Below are 14,587 nucleotides of genomic sequence, written 5' to 3'. Positions count from 1 at the left end.
TTCCCAAGTGCTGGAAAATGCAATTAGGCAGGGGACTAGCAGAGAGAGAAGTGGCAGGGGACTAATGAGGAAATGAGATAAACAAGGGAAGGTTCCGGATGGGGTGGTGAGAGTGTCACTACTTTTGCAGAATGGAAGATGCAGACCCTGAGGTTGGAGCTGTGAGCTGCTCACAGTGGTGGGTGGGCTACCCTGGGGAGGAGGACGCCTACTGAGCGGTGCTGGGAAGGGGATCATGGGACCACAGGGACACAAGGGCAATGGGGCTGCTCAAAGCCTGGCTCGGCTGGCCCAAGTGGCACGCAACCAGTGTGAGCCCCGAAAGCCAGCTGCGCTGTCAGCTTGTCGCCCTCACGGTCACCCTGGGGGTGGCCGTTAACCCAGTCAACCCAGAAATTGGAAGCAAGTTGAGTCTCAGAATGGTTAATGAACTCATCCAGGTCGGCAAGTGGTGGCTCACCTTACAGCTTTCAAATTCTATTCCTCTTCCCCGGTGTGACAATATCCCCTTAAGCAACCTGCTGTTTAAGAGAAGCTAGTCGGTTTTCTCTCTCTGCTTACTGTACTGTTCTCTGATAGAAAACAGTGAGGTTCCAGCATAGGGAATGTTACCCAAGCTCCCTTCCTCATGCCTCAAGCAGCGACCAGCTCTGTGAGCTCTCTCTCCTTGTGGTGCACACGAGGTTGATTCCAGAATCAACTTGATGATACAAGAGAATGTTTGGAACTTTGCGCCTGTCACTTCTGTGATCAAACCTCCCCTCCTCTCGCCTGCTTTTTGCCAAATGAACCAGTGGTAACCTATTGGGAAAAATGTGCAGCCCGCTGAGTCCAGCCTGTCCTCAATTGCTCCGGTGTTCTGAAGCATGAAATGTTGTTATTTGAATCTGTTCGAAGAGGTTTCTAGCCCGTACTCAGGCAGGGCCTCAGGGTAAGCAGAGCTCAGCTCGGCTGCTGGCCGGGCCAGGCTAATCACAGGGTACCATGGCTCCTTTTACTACCAGCTTCAGGAATGAAACCTACACTTCTGGAGCCTGGCTGGAAACCACAGAGGCTTTCTGGTGCCAGGCAGGAGCTGTGCCCTCGGGGGCCATCTGCAGAGGTGGCGTGGCCACTCGCGGGCATTCCAACCAAGCCGACTGGTTTAAGCTACCTTTGGCTGCTGGCCAGGAAGCCAGAGTGCACAGGAGGCTGGGGAAGAGTGACCCCTGCAGCCTCTCTTGTGCCCGCAGCTCTCCCCCCATCTAATTTAATTTAGTCAGTGTCACAGCCACCGTGGGGACTGTGGAGGGCCCAGCAGTCTCCTTGGACACCTGGGAAGCCCAGGACAGGGCCCTGTCAAGTGCCCAGCCCCAGGTTGCATTGTATCCCTGGTGTTTTAAAATGAAAACCCAGCTTCTTCATTTCTATGGAAGTGACTACTTAAGTGAATAAAAACAATCAGATGACTGTTTTAATTACCTCCCTTCTTTCTGGGGAGAGATCATTATAACACAAATGAAAAAAAAAAAAAAGAAATCTTAATACTTTCCTGCTTTCTTTTTTTTTTATGAGAACAGAGCCAAATGATGCTAACCTAAAACACTTAACTACGCCCTGGCATTTCAATAGTTCCTACTGTCTTGCTTTAAAGACTTTTGCAAGTGCTATATATTTTCACTTTCAAAACACTGAATCCAAAAGTCTTTGCTATTCTGACTTTTAAAAACATTACATGCACATTTACTGAAAAAGAAATAGAATGCTAAATGGCTCATAATAGAAAACTTTGAAATTACTTCAAAAGTAGAAAACAAATTTCATCCTAAAGTAAAAATTCAAAAATAACTATTTACATTCTTGTACTTCTTCAGTCTTTTTTTCTAGGCCTACATATGTTTCTTTAAACAAAATTAGAATTTTGCAGTATGTAGTTTTGATGGCCTAATTTTGTTTCACTGAACATTATGTCATTCTGTATCTGTAATAGTAAGATAAAAGTGCATTATTATATTGAATTGACAAAATTGAATATATATGATATAGAGTGTGATGTTTTGCTATCTGTGATATTGTGAAACAACTTGAGTTAATTTACATATTCATCACGTTACATCCTTGTGTTTTAGTAAGGAGAACGTTTAGAATCCGCTCTATCAGCAACTTTCAAGCACACAGCAGGTTATGGGTAACCACAGTCACCGTGTGGTATGACAGATCTCTGGAACTGAGTCCTGTCTGACCAAAACTCGGTGCCCTTGGACCTGCATCTCCCCACTTCCCCTCGGCCCACACAACCATCTTGCTCTCAGCTTCAACCGAGTTCAACAACTCTGATTGTTTTGAGCACTCTGTCTGAAAAGGCACCTTCCTTCCTCCCCCTTAGTGCGCAGGACAGCTTCTCTTCCAAGTCAGCCTCCTTATTTCTCCTACAGTTTCTCACTGTGCACCTGCTCTCTCTCTCTCTCTCTCCCTCTCTCTTCTCTCCTACTCCATTCTCTCCCTCTCTCATTGTTTTAATCATTAGCTGGAGTTTTAGTTCCAAGTCTCAATAAGGATCTTTAAGGAATCCTCATTTTCGGAACTATAACAAAATGGTTGCATGGCCAAATCAACAGAAATTTATTTTCCCACAGGTCTGGAGATTGAAAGTCTGAGGTCAAGGTGCCAGCTTGCAGACAGTCACCATCTGGTGGTGTCCTCAGGTGGCAGATGGAGAAAGCCAAAAACTCAACTGCTCTGGGATCTCTTCTGATAAAGGCACTAATCCTTAACTTGGGAACCCCATTGTCATGCCCTCCTCTAAACTGAATTATCTCCCAAAGTCTCTGTCACCCAGTACCCCCACCATCCTTAGCCCTGACTGCCCCTTAACTAGTTGTGTTTCTCAAGAGTTTATCCTTGGTTCTTCCCTCTTCATAGGCTCCATTTTCCCATGGCTTCAGAAACCCTCCATGTGTTAATGATTCTTAATTCTATACTGTATATATATGTACACACAGATAAAACTTTACATGTTTTTCTACATGTAAAAGTCATTTTATCTTTTTACCAAGTTTTTGTATAGCTTCATTGTTATATTTCATGCCTAGTGTTAAAAATTCTAACTTATTTCACTATTTCCTTGTTACTGAGTGCTTAGATTATTCCTGAATTGAGGACATTATATATAATACTGCAACATATATTTTCAAATGGATTTTTTTTGTTGCTCATGTTAATATTTTCTCTTTAGGGTAAGTTATCAAGAGTCAAAAACTCTCAAAATGTCCAAGAGGTTAAATATTTTATTGTGTTTGATATATAGTTCCCTCATTTGAATTATATGGACCAAAAGGGCATTCAAACAGTTTAAAAGATGTTTTTCTTACACATGCAGATTTTTTTTAAAAATATACTTATTTATTGGAAAGGCAGAGAGAGAGAGAGCAAGAGAGATATCTTCCATCGACTGGATAACTCTCTAAATGACCACAAGGACTGGGGCTGAGCCCGGCTAAAGCCAGGAACCAGGAGCTTCATCTAGGGTCTCCCACGTGGGTAGCAGGCAGCTGGATCTGAAGTGGAGAAGCTGGGACTTGAACCAATGCCCATAAGGGATGTTGATGTCGCAGGCCGTAGCTTAACATGCTGCATCAAAATGCCAGTCCCACACCCAACTTTTTAAGAAAAGTGGGCCCTCAACTTTTTGCTGATATTACAATCATTGATTATTTCACTCTCGTGTTTTCTTAGGAGGTAGAGCCTCCCATTAACCGGCGACCAGCTCTGGACCTGCACTAGGCTCAGAAGCTGAAAGCAACTCTGCATATGGTTGGGGTGTGCAGGAAGCGATCGTAACTGGAAACTTGGGAGAGATTGTGCTCATTAAATCCCTCCCTACCCAGTGGTGCAAAATGGCCCAATCCAAGCCTCTGTTGAGAAGGATATATAAGTATGAGATGATCAAAGAGAAGGCCAACCGCTCGGCTTATAGCTGTTGTGTTGTCTGGAGCTGTAGTGAGCAAATGACGCTGGTTATTTACAAATCTGGCTGCACGCTGCACATCCACGCGTACCTCTGCTGCTCACGGATAATGCCTCCTTTTGCTGGGAGTTTCCTTGCTTCTTCCCAATCCAATTTTATGTTTGTTAATAATTTGTGCAGGGGCAGAGGTTGGCATAGCTGTTAAGATGCCACTTGGGATGCCCGTATCCCATGTTGGAGTCCCTGGGTTCAAGTCCAGCTCCACTCTGATTCCAGCTACTTGTTAATGTAAGCCCTGGGAGGTAGCAGGTGATGGTTCAAGTACTCAGGTCCCTGTCACTCATGTGCAAGACCTGGATTGAGTTCTGGGCTCTTGGCTTCTGCCTGCCCCAGTCTTGGTTGTTGCGGGTGTTTGAGGAGTAAATCAGTGGATGGAAGAGCTCCCATCATCTGTTTCTCTGTCTCTGTCTTTCAAATAAAATGGAAATTAGTAAAGAAAAGTGGTGCCCATATCCTAAAGGACTTGATTAGCAGGGCCAGATTGATAACTGCTTTCTAGAAGTGACTTCACCCTTGACCATCCCACCAGCAGCAGCAGGCTCACTGCACCTTCATCAGTTTTGGGGGTTATCAGAAAAGCTTTGGGAGAGGCGTTCGGTTCGCCATGGTACCATTATAAAATTGTACTCAGTGTTGATTTGATTGTCATTAGAAAACTTCAGTGCTCGGATGATCCTTACTTACTTTTAAACCAAGTTCACCAATAGAGTGTGAAAAATGGCCTTTACCTCTGAGTGATGATAATATTTTTCATTTACTGAGAGTTGCTCTAACATTAACCTCAAATTATTCACCAGGGAAATCAGATTTACTGTAGGCACAGAAACCGTAGGCTTAGGGATTTGAGGAACTGGATTGTAAACTGGAACCTTTCATTTCTTTTCTGTTGCCGGATTTACATGTTGTGGTGGCCGACTTGCATGCTTTGATGTTCATATGTAGTGCTGATCCCTTTAGCCATCGGTGAAATAAACGAAACAGGAACACGACAGTAGCACCTATAGGAGACAGGATTTTAAGAAGGACCACAGAGAATTATACCCTTCGGCACTGGGGGAGCTTGTGTGTTGCTTTTAGCAAATAGAATAAGGCAACAGGTAAGAGACAGTTGCCTCCTGGTGAAGACTCCATTGTAGCAGACTGGAGAGAGATTCTCCTCCTGGCCTTGAGACAGCCCTGTGGCACGGGGGACCCCTGGCCTGGAGCCAGCAAGAAAGCCAGGACTTCAGTCCACAACTGCAGCTGGATTCTGGGGAAACGGTGTACCTAAGAAAGAGGACCCCAAACTCAAGAAAAGAATATAGATGGGCCAACCTCTGGACTGCAGCCTGTGCGGCCTGGGCAGAACAGGGAAGGCGTGCCTTGGCTCCTGATCACAGAACCTGTGAGATAATAAATGGACGCCATTTGTAGCCACTAAGTTGGCGGCCATCTGTGATACAGTGACAGAAATTTAATACAGTCACCTCCTCAGAGTGGAAGGTGAGACGTTGGGTTCAAATCCTCGCTCTGCTACTTATTAGCTGTACAGCCACGACCAGTTACTTAGATTCTCTGAGTCTTTACCTTCACTGTAAAATAAGAATAAAAATACTCCCTACTCCAGTGTGATACGGATGGGATGAAGCGATGTGGGCCCATCACTGAGCAGGGTACCTCACACATAAAAATTATCAGTAAATGTTCTACATTATTGCTGCAGATTGGATATTTTTAGTTCCATAATTGTAAACATTTTTGATTTTTTTCCTCTATGTACCCTATGTTGTGAATATTTTTGTCTGTCACATTAACCAACTGAAAAAAAAGTAGGTAGTCAAAACTACATACTGCAGAATATTAACTTTGTTTCAAGAAATGTATACAGCCCTAGAAAAAAAGACTGGAGAAGTACAAGAATGTACATAGTTATTTCTGAATTTTTACTTTAGGGAGAAACAGAGAAAGAGAGAGAGAGTGCTTTCATCCCCTAGTTCATGCCCCCAATGACTGCAACAGCCAGGTCTGGGCCAGGCCAAAGCCAGAAGTCACAAAATCCATGTGGGTTCCCAGGCGCATTAGCAGGGAGCTGGATTGGAAGTGGAGCAGCTCTGATATGGGATGCGGGCATTGTTAGCGATGACTTGTTATAAAATTCAGGCATATGTTTATCTGATTGTCTCCCATGGTAACATTCCACTTAGGAAAAGGAAAAGTTCTGTTTTGTGGGTTAGACATTTTCATTTCAGCATCTTATTTGTTATTCTTCTTGCAAAGAAGCAAGCAAAAAGGAAGGGTGTTGGTATAGTAATTACATTTCCTACCGCGGGGCAACACCTGTGTCACTTCTTTCTTAGTAGCATCAGAACAGATTCAGCGTGAACCCCCTGTGGGAGAGCAAATGCAAGAGGTGGTTATGTGGCTTAGAACACACATGTTGGGCACAGCGGAAAGGAGGCCACACTGGCCCACGGGGTAGGGAGATACACATCTAGAGAAAATGATGTTTGAGACGTCTTTCAAGATACCACCCCAGTGCAATCCACAAACATAATTATAGCATTCCCGCTTGTTTTGCAGGTACGTCATCCTTCTGTCCTGTCCAGAGAACACTCATCTCTTTGATAGGATAATTCTCATTTACTCACAGTGTGGCTGCGATTCCCACCCATAAACCTGCATAATTAGAGACCCAAGGGGAGCCACATTCCAGGCCGCTGTCTCCCAGGAACTCTCATCCGCCTCCTGCTTCCCTGAACCCCCATTCGTGTCTTCTCCCTTTCCGCATTCTGCTCAGGCCCCTGGCACTCCCGCTCAAGACGGCACTCTTTCTAGAACTTTCTTGAGACCCACACTTCCATCTAAATGCTTTGTGGCTTGAGTTCTGGTAAACAATGAAAGGCATGTGTGGACTTGTGGGCACAGTGAGGCTTTGCCTTTGTGATTTTTCTCAGTGGGAAGCCTGGGGAGACTGGCTCCGGTCCAAGCTCAGGATCTCCCTTTGTTCCAAAGATAGTGATGATCACAGAGCCAGTTACTGGCCTCCCCGCGGGCACTCAGAGGCAGCCAGCCTGATGCGCTCATGGTCCTTTTGCCTTTCATTTGAAAACAACATGTAGGGGCAGCAGAGGCTTGGTCAAGATAACTTTCAAAGGAGAATTTTTGAATTTAATGATGTTTAATAATAATATAGTTAGTTCATTTGCCTGCCGTATTGCAGTGTGCGTGCTACTTTCACATGTGTCATGTAGTACGTGAAACATTGGGCCCATGCTCATGACTGCACAAGTATGAAAGCGAATGTTTCTCGGATTTCCACTGAACGTGTGGCGGGGGGTGAGTCTTGGGTGTAGTGGTTAAGTTTTCACTTGGAACGCCCACATCCTGGAATGGAGTGCCTGGGTTCGAGCCTGGCTCTGCTCCTGTTCCGGCTAATGTGAGCCCAAAGGGGGACAGGCAGCAGGTGATGACCTAAGTAGTTGAGTCCCTGTCACCCACATGAGAAACTCCGATTGAGTTCCTGCCTCCTGACTTCAGCCTGGCCTAGCTCCAATTGTTCCAAGCATTTGGGAGTTGAACCAGTAGATGGGAGATACCTTTCTCTCTCTCCTAAATCAATTAGATAAATAAATTTTGAAAATGAGAAAGTATGACAGGGACTGATTATTTGCCTTTAGCTCAATTACGAGTGCCATCTTACTCTCAAGCTTTTCAGCATAGACTAAGTCCTGTCTTAATCTGGGGGCCCTGCAAAGCCCCCTGTCCTTCCTGAAGCTGTCACTGGGACTCATGGCCACAGCCCTGGGAGTTTGCTTTGTAAGGAGGAGCCTCGTTACTCCTGTGTGCAGGTCATTCTTTACTGTGGATTTGTACCTGGCAGGCTGTCAGAGTGAGAGCCAAGTGCAGGTGGGCTGGCTAAGGGACACGGCTTCCTCTTCGTTTCTGCCACAACTTGCATCGCACACCGACCCCCAGGACTGTTGGAGGAAGTCTTGGTATGTGGAAAATACAGAGAGACTTCGCAAAGTGCTGAGGACAAGCAAAGATTTTTCTGAACTAACAGATGAGAAGGAGGATAAAAAATATTGAAAGGGAAGCTGGATCGCTAAGTTGGAAGTGAGGATAGATGTGCTGTCTCTTCCCCTGAAGTCTTCAAAATATGGCGATGTCCTTTATGCCTGAAGTCCCTAGTGGGCTATGCTGGCAAAGAAAGGCACAGAATGCATTATTTTGACCAAAAAATCCAAACCCTTTTATTGGATATGATGTACAGAGAGAGAGGTATGTCGTGTGCAGGTATGAGTTGCGTGTGCATGTGTGGGCACGTTTTCTACTTCTATTTTCTGTAAATGCCTAGGAACGGTGACCATCGCAGATGTGGTCTGGAAATATCACTTCTCAGAAAGGAAACTAGAGGAATGTCTAGTTCTAGTTTTTGATTGGGAAATGTACAAGTTGTATCTGGAATATCCTTGTCAAACAGCAAGGCAGCTGTTGCAGACTGCCAGGGTCATGCCCAAAACACACAGAGGTCAACTCGTGAGCCTTCTACTGGTCAAAAGGGAAAACTAGAGCTTCAACAAATAGGACCATTGTAATCATTTGAAACCCATCAAATAAGTTGAGATCCCTGACTCTATACTGATACTGTAAACAGTGATCTCCGTCATAGCAGAATAAATTAGTTTTTTAGTTACAGAATAAATTAGTTTTTATGAAAATTGGTTGATGAAGGGAACAAACCAAACATTTATCCTAATCTTCTAGATGGAGGCATTGCTTAGCAACCGAACAGTAGATGAAAGAACGCATATCTTTATGAGTGTGTTCCAAGGGATGAATTAATAAATGGAAAAAATATGAAAGAAACAGAAGACCACCCTTTTGCAATGCTCACTGAATGAAGAGATCTTGGCATTGAGCAGCCACAGCTGCTCTCATCATAGAAAGACGAGCAGACTTTGCATGCCTCTTGCGGAGGAACACGTCACCACCTCGCCTCTTGCCAGGCGACCCAACCTGAGGCTGACCTGTTCTGCGGATCCAGCCCCCATCTGCAGGAAATGAACCACATGTGGGACACGGTGAACTGCACTGTGAGTACACAGTCGGTGAGGCCAGATGGCAGGGAGTCTACAGGTTAAACTCCTAGATAAGTGGCAGGAAGAAGAGAGGCGGGATGGGGGAGCCTGTGGAATATGACACATCCAATGTACAAGAAGGTAGGGTTGCACTATAGTGTTTGGGAATACACACAGGTAATAAAACTGCAAAGAAACATGAAGATATGGTTCTTTTATTTGCTGATTTAATTGTACATATTTATGCAGTGCTATGTGATAATTTGATGTATGTATTCATTATGTGATGATAAAATCAAGTTAGTTGGCATTTTTATCCCTTAAACAATTTTTTTTTTTGACAGGCAGAGTGCACAGTGAGAGAGAGAGAGACAGAGAGAAAGGTCTTCCTTTGCCGTTGGTTCACCCTCCAATGGCCGCCGCGGCTGGTGTACCGCAATGATCCGAAGGCAGGAGTCAGGTGCTTCTCCTGGTCTCCCATGTGGTGCAGGGCCCAAGGACTTGGGCCATCCTCCACTGCATTCCCGGGCCATAGAAGAGAGCTAGACTGGAAGAGGGGCAACCGGGACAGAATCCAGCACCCCGACCGGGACTAGAACCTGGTGTGCCGGCGCCGCAAGGCGGAGGATTAGCCTATTGAGCCACGGTGCCGGCCTCCTTAAACAATTTTTTAAAAAGGCTATTATGAAAAGAGAAGAGAGAAGAGAGAGAGAGAGAGTTTTAATTTTCTAGTTCACTCCCCAAGTGCACACCATGCCAAAACCAGGAGCCAGGGACTCCATCCAGGTCTCCCATGTGGCTGCTAAGAATGATTATTTTATTTTATTTTATTTTTTATTTTTTTATTTTTATTTTATTTTTGACAGGCAGAGTGGACAGTGAGAGAGAGAGAGAGAGAGAAAGATCTTCCTTTGCTGTTGGTTCACCCTCCAATGGCCGCCGCGGCCAGCGTACTGCGGCCAGCGCACCGCACTGATCCGAAGCCAGGAGCCAGGTGCTTCTCCTGGTCTCCCATGGGGTGCAGGGCCCAAGCACCTGGGCCATCCTCCACTGCACTCCCTGGCCACAGCAGAGAGCTGGCCTGGAAGAGGGGCAACCTGGACAGAATCCGGCGCCCCGACCGGGACTAGAACCCAGTGTGCCAGCGCCACAAGGCGGAGGATTAGCCTAGTGAGCCGTGGCGCTGGCCTATTTTATTTTATTTTTTAAAAGATTCATTTTTTTTTGAAAAGCAGAGTTACAGAGTGGCAGAGGAAGAGAGAAAGAAAGATCCTCTATCCACTGGTTCACTGCCCAAATGGCTGCAATAGCTGGAGCTGGACCAGTTTGAAGCCAGGAGCCAGGAGCTTCCTCCAGGTCTCCCATGTGGTTGCAGGGGCCCAAGTACTTGTGTCTTCTTCCACAGCTTTCCCAGGTGCATTAACAGGGAGCTGTAATGGAAGTGGAGCAGCCAGGACACAATCCGGCGCCCATATGGGATACTGGCACTATAGGCAGTGCTTTCCTCATTATGCCACCATGCCAGCCCCAAGAATATGATTGCTTTAAAAGTGAGGGGGGCTGGCGCCGCGGCTCACTAGGCTAATCCTCCACCTAGTGGCGGCAGCACACCGGGTTCTAGTCCCAGCCGGGGTGCCGGATTCTGTCCCGGTTGCCCCTTTTCCAGGCCAGCTCTCTGCTGTGGCCAGGGAGTGCAGTGGAGGATGGCCCAGGTGCTTGGGCCCTGCACCCCATGGGAGACCAGGAGAAGCACCTGGCTCCTGCCTTTGGATCAGCGTGGTGCGCCGGCCGCAGCGCACCAGCTGCAGCGGCCACTGTGGGGTGAACCAATGGCAAAAGGAAGACCTGTTGCTCTCTCTCTCACTGTCCACTCTGCCTGTCAAAAAAAAAAAAAAAAAAAAAGGTGGGGGGAGTGGGGAGTGGAGAGTTTTGCGAGGAGGAAGGTACATTGCTCGGGATGGGACCCAGCAAGGCACTGAGGCACTGCCAGGGTGCCTGGGGAAATTGTATTTTCTGACCCTGACATGGTTGTTAAAGTGTTTGCTTTACAACATCTCGTGAAACTGTTTTGCAGTCTGTCTTATTTTATAGTGGAAAGTTCTCAGAGAAGGATGAAGAGCAGCAGTTCTTAAGTTTACATTCTAGAAATGCCAAAGTGCCTCCACAGACCAAGTGCAGTTTGTGTCAAGGTGTGGCATAACGGGACTCCAAAGCCCATGAACTCTGGTGCCGCCCTTTCGGGTCTGCGTCTCAGCGTGGCCATTTACCACCTGTGCAACCCTGGGCAAGTTACTCAGCTTCTCTGGGTCTCAACTGTGACATGCATGATGTCATGGTTGGAGGTTTAAATCCGGTGGCGCACGCAATGCTGTAGGACATGGCCTGACATACAGCCAGGGCTCAGACACACACACTCTGCTATTGATTTGACTCCTTGCCTTTCTATCTCATTGGTTTTCCTGCTGCATTGTAGCACCCCCTCTTTCTTAGGTCCTGGGGGTGCGGGTAAGGAGAACAGATCCCCACCTGCTCACCCACTCTCATGGGCGGTATCTCCCTCGCCAAGTCCCCAGAGGAGGAATCTGATGAAGCAGGGGGAGGGAAGAGCCCGGTGGGCAGAAGCAGTCTGCTGGGTGCTGAGACAGGAGGAAAAGGGACTTTTGTCATTTGCTGGCGGATTCCTGGTACGTAGAACAATGCCTGATGCAGAGGGCACTGGTGACGCACGTTGGCGGGAAGAACCCGCAGATCTTTATGCTCATTAGTCAGCCTGAAATGCCCAGGACAGGAAATGCGATGGTGTCAAAGATGGCACTGCATGGAATGACTGTAGGCTGACCGTCAAGGTTTTCTGTTTATTTTGAAAGTTTAATTTTATTTGAGAGGCAGAGACACTGAAAGAACAATCGAGAGAGACTGAGTGAGAGTGTGCATGCACTCTCCTACGTTGGTTCTCTTCCCAAATACCCACAATGCCAAAAGCCATGAATTGGGAACTCAATCCACACCTCCCATGTGAGTGTGGCACAAACCCAGCTGCTTGGGTTGTCACCTGCTGTCCCCCAGGGCGCAGGTCAGCAGGAAGCTGGAGGCAGCAACTGAACCCAGGTGCTACGATATGGATGGGAGACCCCCAAAGAATCTGAAACTCTACACCCAGCATCCACCCTTTCTGTATATACATTTTTTAAAGATTTATTTATTTTACCTGAAAGTCACAGTTACACACACACACACACACACACACACAGAGAGAGAGAGAGAGAGAGAGAAAGGTCTTCCATCCGCTGGTTCACTCCCCAATTGGTCGCAAAGGTCGGAGTTGCGCCAATCTGAAACCAGGAGCCAGGAGCTTCTTCTGGGTCTCCCACGAGGGTGGGAGCACTTGGGCCATCTTCTACTGCTTTCCCAGGCCATAGCAGGGAGCTGGATCAGAAGTGGAGCAGCTGGGACTCAAACCAGCACCCATATGGGATGCTGGCATTGCAGGCGGTGGCTTTACCTGCTACGCCACAGCGCTGCCCCCACCCTTTCTATATTTTTAAAAACGACTTCCTGCTGCAGAGATTTAAGCGTTCTCCAAGCACATTCATTTTAACATGAAGGATGCAGAGTGTTTTAATTTTCTTGTGCAATGAAAGTTTACCTGGTACCTTCTTCATGTGTAGCTTTGGGCTAAGGACCATGGTGGTGTCGTGGATTCATTTTTTTTTTAATCCAGCACATGTCCATCAAGGACTACTACAAGTGTTGGGATGTAGCAGTGAGAAAAACAGGTGAAAATCCCTTCTTTCTTGGAACTTACACTGTAATGGAGAGAGGCCATAAAAATATACATAGGAAGTAAATCCTTAAATATTAGAGTGTGATAAGGTACTACCTAACAGGATTTTGAATAAGATGGCTAAGGAGACTCATTGAGCAAGTACTTGGAGAAGGATCAAGGGTTTACTATGTGTATATCTGGGGCAGGAGTTTTCTGAGCCCAGGGACTAGCCAGCACAGAGACCCTGAGGCACACAGGGTGGCCAGCGTGATCTCAGTGACATTGAAGGCAAGACCTTGAAGAGTAACTGTCCAGCTTTTGTCTGCCCCACAGGTCATTTGGGAACTTTGGCTTTGCACTGAGTGAGGCAGAAAGTCATTGGGTGGTCCAGAGTAGGGAGGGAGTGGGACTTGTGCCTAACAGGTCCGCTGGAGGTGCAGGGTTGAGAACAGATTGTAGGAGGGCAGGAGGAGGAGGCTCTCTTGGGAATGCAGACTGTCCTGGTAGCTCAGACTGGGGTGATCAGGGGAGGCGTGAGAAGTGGGTAGATTTAAAGGGACATTTGGCAGGATGTCCTGACACGTTGAAGTGAGATATAAGAGCAGGCGTGGAATTCCTGACTTTAAAGCTTTGGTGTTTTTAGTTTGGTTTCAGACTTTTAAAAAATTGTTGGTTTTTTTCATTTTTGTGTGAGCAACTAATTGAGTTGCTTTCAAGGTGGGAAAATTGTGGCTGGAGTCAATTTGTAGAAGAACCTCCAAGTCTGCCTTTTGGTCGTTGGCGTCTGACCCCCAGGTGGACACCAGTGGACCTCACTGTCTGGAGGTGGGAGCAGCGTCTGGCCCGGAGGAGCCCTCGAGGGGCGCAGATGGAGAACAGGAAAAGGCCAAGGTTTGAGCTCCACGGGGCCCAGGGAGACTTGGGGACAAGCGGGAACCAGCGAAGCAGAGAGACAGGGATGACCTGGGGGCTGAAAGGGAAGTCAAAGGAGTGTGGTATCCCGGAAGCCAGAAGCCCATGGGGTGTTGAGGAAGGTGATGAAGAGGGCAAGTGGAATGTTCCAGAAGCTGCTGGTGGGTAGAGTTAGAGGACTGAGAGTAACCATTGGATTTAATAACATAGAGGTCATTTGTGATCCTGACAAGGGCAGGGTTATTAAAACCAGCTTGGACAGTTTTAAGAGAGAAAGAAGAGGAATCGGACATAGAATAAAGGAATAGGGAGTTGCTGGGAACTTTGTCAAAAATTTTTTTTTTTTTTTTTTTGAGGGGGAAGTGATAAAGGCATTTGTGTGGGATGAGAATCCTCTGGTGGGGGAAGGGATTCCCAATCCCAAGAGAGAGAGGAGAGCTGCTGGAGCAGGTGGGAGGGGCTGTGGGCTCTGCAGGTGAGGGCTGGTGTGAGATGGGCACATGACGGGCAGCCTCCGTGTCAGATGTGGGGCTGCGCGGTGCGGTACCAGGGCCAGCAGGGCCAGCGGTGCGAGTCTGGGGCCTTTTCTGATGGCCGCGGTTTTCTCTGTGAAGGTACAGGTGGGGGAGAAGATGTCAGAGGCCTGGGGGATGTGGATGAGGAATTCCAGGGCCATCTGAGAGAGTGGCAGTCCCAGCCGAGGGGAGGAGGCAGAGTTGCAAGGCAGCGCTGAGCCTGCAGGTGCGGGCAAGGTCACTGGATCCAGCCAGGACCCAGAGAGAGAGAGATTCCATCTGCTAGTTCCCTTTCCAAATGGTTGCAATGCTGGGGCTGGGGGCTGGG

The 14,587-nt window shown here is 47.3% G+C and overlaps 1 long non-coding RNA gene across 6 annotated transcripts in view; it reads left to right on the top strand.

Moving 5' to 3' along the window:
* Positions 1–14,587, top strand: part of LOC127483831 (uncharacterized) — a 112,802-nt gene that overhangs the window by 35,687 nt on the left and 62,528 nt on the right. Inside the window, exon 3 of one of the 6 annotated variants that reach the window (XR_016217856.1) lies at positions 2,616–2,939. The exons of the other annotated variants lie outside the window; for them this stretch is intronic. This is a non-coding gene — a long non-coding RNA (uncharacterized LOC127483831). Of the gene's footprint in view, positions 1–2,615; positions 2,940–14,587 lie in introns of those variants that run through there. 6 annotated transcript variants of the gene reach the window in all.

This window comes from Oryctolagus cuniculus, chromosome 12, assembly GCF_051225735.1.
Source record: "Oryctolagus cuniculus isolate XC-2025 breed Fujian yellow rabbit chromosome 12, ASM5122573v1, whole genome shotgun sequence".
Taxonomy (NCBI): domain Eukaryota; kingdom Metazoa; phylum Chordata; class Mammalia; order Lagomorpha; family Leporidae; genus Oryctolagus; species Oryctolagus cuniculus.
Note: the sequence above shows the minus strand (reverse complement) of the source record. Positions and strands in the feature narration are given on the sequence as shown.